Source organism: Octopus bimaculoides, chromosome 25 (genome assembly GCF_001194135.2).
Source record: "Octopus bimaculoides isolate UCB-OBI-ISO-001 chromosome 25, ASM119413v2, whole genome shotgun sequence".
In the NCBI taxonomy this organism is placed as follows: domain Eukaryota; kingdom Metazoa; phylum Mollusca; class Cephalopoda; order Octopoda; family Octopodidae; genus Octopus; species Octopus bimaculoides.
This window is the reverse complement of record NC_069005.1, coordinates 11957314-11962004: the sequence shown is the minus strand read 5'-3', so window position 1 is coordinate 11962004 and position 4691 is coordinate 11957314. Positions and strand designations below refer to the sequence as shown.

At 35.0% G+C, this 4691-nt stretch overlaps 1 long non-coding RNA gene across 1 annotated transcript in view; it reads right to left on the bottom strand.

The window, feature by feature from the left end:
• Window positions 1–818: 818 nt before the first annotated feature.
• The window catches only part of LOC106870538 (uncharacterized), a 148368-nt gene continuing 144495 nt past the window's right edge, over window positions 819–4691 (bottom strand). Inside the window, exons 2-3 of the long non-coding RNA XR_001409538.2 lie at window positions 3611–4034; window positions 819–952 (exon numbers count right to left, since the gene is read on the bottom strand). This is a non-coding gene — a long non-coding RNA (uncharacterized LOC106870538). The remainder of the gene's footprint in view (window positions 953–3610; window positions 4035–4691) is intronic.

Sequence of the window (4691 nt, the reverse complement as noted above, 5' to 3'; positions counted from 1 at the left end):
TAGAACATAATAAGAAAATGAAGTAGTCTTCACCTAAAAGTCGCAGTGATGTGAAACTCAAGTGACGAAATACACAAGTAAATATATGTATGCATACATTCATATATATATATATATATATATATATATACGAGTGTATGCATACATGCGTGTATGCGCACATATACATACACACAGACAAACAAACATATACATATATACTTATATGTTTCCAATTGATATGTCATCACGATCAATGTAATTCTTAGAATGAGTGAAATTATAGCTGTAGAATATAGTATGAAAAAAATAATCAATGTCAATACTGCTGGTGTTTTCTTAGTGTGTGGCAACAATTCTACGATAGGACAATATCGCCTGAGTATTTCAATAATGTTTTTTGTCTGTGTATATATGCTTTTATGCTCCTGTGAGTCATTGTATTTATACAAAACCACTTTGAATATCGGGCTACACAGTAACAATTACATCAGCGGGTAGTCGTGTAATAATACATGTAAATAGGTTATGAAGTGTCGTTTACAAATTCTAATAATTCTATTGATAATGGATTCTAATATAAGAATAGGGCTAACCAGTTGGTAGTTTTTGGTTATCTCAACTCCATCACCCCACGTTTTATGCAAAATATCGGTACTTTTGGTTTCTCCCTCAAAAACATTTTTTAACCTTCAAAAAAAACAAAAAAAAACAATGAAAGGTGAAACGATGAAACCTCATATTGAATCTGATAGTGTTTCTTTTCATAACGCAAGGCGGCGAGCTAGCAGAAACGTTAGCAAGCCGGGCGAAAAGCTTAGCTGTGTTTCGTCTGTCTTTACGTTCTGAGTTCAAATTCCGCTGAGGTCGACATTGCCTTTCATCCTTTCGAGGTTGATAAATTAAGTACCAGTTACGTACTGGGGTCGATCTAACCGACTGGCCCCCTCTCCAAAAATTTCGGGTCTTGTACCTAGAGTAGAAAATAATGGTTTTATAACAAATCATACAAAACTGAAAAAATCAAACATCTTACTGAATCTAATAATATTTTTATAACAAACCATACCATGCCTATTGAAGAGGCCAAACGTCTACAATGTGTTGAAGTATTGAATCAAAAGGATTGCTTTTAATCCAATCTCTTGTGACATACATAAACTAAATTTTTTAGTGGGGAGATAACCCAGTTTTTTAATGGTAATTTTTTAATGGGTGTGAGATAACCAAAAAGTACCAGCCATTTTGTAGGGATATGTAAGTCGATCGTAACTGACTTTGTGAAGGTTTGATTTCGCTGAATGGTTAGTGTAGCATACAAACACAGTGCATTATTTCTTCCGGATCATTACGTTCTAAGTTCAAATCCAGCAGATGACAACTCTGATTTTTATCGCTTCGTGTTCAATAAAAATAAGTACCATTTAAGATCTGGTATAGATTACACCGACTAACTTTTCTCTTACACTTTTCAGTCCTCGTGCTTATATTACAATTTAATTTTTTCCGGTTTGTTGCGTTCTGACATCAAATTCCTTACTTTTCATCGCTTTGGGTAAATGAAATAAAGTACTGGCGCAGAACAGTGGATTTCGCAAAATTCCTAGTGCTTTAGAAAACCATCTATTTGCAATATCTGTCAGCGGTGAGCTGACAGAATCGTTGGTAATTCGTGAAACATTCTTAGTAGTATTTCGTCGGTCGTCACGTTGTGAGTTCGCTTTTCACCGGGATCGACTTTGCGTTTCATCCTTCCAGAGTCGATAAAATAAGTACCAGTTGAGCACTGGGGTCGATGTAATCGCTTTATCCCTTCATCGACATTGCTGAGTTTGCATCAGAGTTTGAAATCAATATTTGAGCAGATTTGAAATTAATATTTGAGCGTCATTTTTGCCTCTTATTCACCAACGGGGCCGATAAAATAAAGTACCAGAACAAGAACACTGAATAAGCAGAAACTTTAGCTCGTTGAACAAAATATCTTATGGTGTTCGTTACAGATCCTTACGTTCTTAGTTCATCTGTGACGTCACTGGTATCAAATCGAAGTGACCTGTGCCTTTGCTTTGGACAACATTCGTGACGCGTGAGTACCAAGGATGTAATAGCTGGAGTGGAAAAGGGATGCTTCCATACAGCGGTAGTACTTTATTAATCAACCACAAGAGGATGGACGGTAAGCTGACCTTTGTGGGATTTGAACTCACTAAATAACGTACCAGAATAAATAACGTAGTGCAATTTATTCGCCGCTCAAGCACTTCAAAGTAATATTTCATCTATATTTGAAATGTTAACAGAGAATTTTGTTTGAACAGTTATCAGACTCACAGTAAAATGCATATCAACTTAATCTCATGTTTGGGATTAAGCTAAGCTACGCTATAATCCAGTGACTTCTGGATAGAGAAGTGGTGTATAAAAAGAAATTAACGATGTATACAATTCTGATCCAGAAATGCTAATTGTTAAAATAACTCTTGTTCTTGTCTTTGAAACTTTCAGAGACGCTGGATGCTCTGGCATTGTAGTATCGCAAGATCTATCACAGTTTATATAATTGGCTTCAGCAAACATGTGCTAGGCATTAAAACAGACGGAGAATTAAAGACGGGCATTCATCTCTCTCTCTCTCTCTCTCTCTCTCTCTCTCTCTCTCATATATATATATATATATATATATATATAATTGATTAAGAAAACGGAAGATGGAATTGGTATTTTCCATCTCCTTCGTGAATTATTATTATCTCACTAACACTGCGGAATTCCTGAAATAGATCCAGCGGAAATATACCCCAAGCCTGGATGATACTAGGTAACCCAAACTGTGAACGAGCTTCACTCAACACACTAGTTAACATATATATATGTCTATTAGTCCAAAAATAAAATATCACACACACACACACATACATGCATGTATTTTATGTAAAGCTATGATGTTGTGAAGACGTCTTGTAGTCTTCCTTTCAACAACAATTCAGAAGTAACAGTTCAATGGATTTAGATCGATGAAACACGTATAACCTTCTACGGTATATTTCCTCCATCCAGGACATTACCTCAATGTATGCCACAGAATTAATTCGAAGACTTTATTCATCCTCTAACACTGTCACAGTTGCAGTAATCCGTTGACATCAGAAGGATTTGCATGTAAACATCTGTCATTTCTCTTTAAACTTTTAATCTCAGCCGAAGAATTTCTAATCAGAGAAGTAGCAAAGCAAACCATGCTAGAGTACTGCCATGAGGGGTTTAGTCAGACAAATCGACCCCCAGTATATTTTTGCAAGCGTTTTTCAACTTGTTAAACAATCTTTCAACAGAGATGAAACAGTTTTTTTGTGCCTTTGCAGGCATCGTGTACTTCCATTCAACACACACGACTTGAATTGAATACTTTCTTGCATCACAGTTGTCACAGTTGTTGTATCGCCAGTTGTTATGACGATACATTTGTTTTACACTATAATCATGTAGTAACAATTAAACATATAACGAAACAGGCTAACAACAACGTAACAATCCAACAAACTCTCCACGAACCATACACGAAACAAAAAACGATATTCCAACAAACGACTAAAACGTCAACTTACGACTTTCTGTAATTAACCCCTACCTTCTCTCTGTCTCTCACTCAGTCCGCTGCTATTCATTGTCGTTCAATCAAGTCTATTCTCGCATAAAGTGTCGTGTCTCGCCACCACAACAGTCTTGACAGCCCATCCAACAGCTGAAATTCTTTGACGACGGTTGTTCATCTGTTGGGATCATCATTGATAATGCTTTGAATGTGTTGCATGAATTGTGGAGTCCTTATCTTATATTCGAACATTTAGAATGTTTCTTGTCTGTTTTTTTAAATTTTTTTATATATAGTTGAAAAATTCCCGCTCTTAATCTCATTCAAACCTTGTACAGCAAATATCTTACAACATTTAGAAATTGGAAATTTCTAAATGGCCATCTCTGATACATTTGACAACAATGGTTGCAAGTCTTTTCATTTCTTGTGGTAGCATCTTATCTGCTATGCGTGTGCACTGAAAGAAATAACAACCTTTCATTTGGTTTGAAGAGAATAATACACTGATAATTAAACATTCGCAAATACCCATCGCAACCTGTATGTGCGTGTGTGTGTGTGTGTGTGTGTGTGTGTGTGTGTATAAATAAAGAGATATAGGTATATATTTGTCTCTCCGAGATTTAGAGCATTTATCAGAAAATATCAAACGGCAGGGATCAGGCAAATATTTATTCTCAGTCAACTAAATGTCGATTAAAATGAAATCGTCGTATACAATATTGCACCAAATAGAAATTAATAGATGAGCTGCGAAAAATACAAAAACAAAAAAATATAGCGATCTATTTTATGAGGGTTTACAAGTTGGAAATAAGCCGTCAAAGAACTTTTTTTAATTTATTGGGAGATAAACGAACACATAAAACTATTATTGGTTGTTATAACATGGATATTGTCAGGAACTAACCAACCCTGCTCATAACTACTAAACGACGAAGTTAATGGAACTTTATATACGCAAATCCATATTGTTTTTATAGATGTATAATGTGTGTGCATACACACACACATATATATGTAAATATATATATGTATGTGTTTGTATATATACATATATATATATATGTATATATATGCACATCTGTATATATGTATATATATATATGCACAT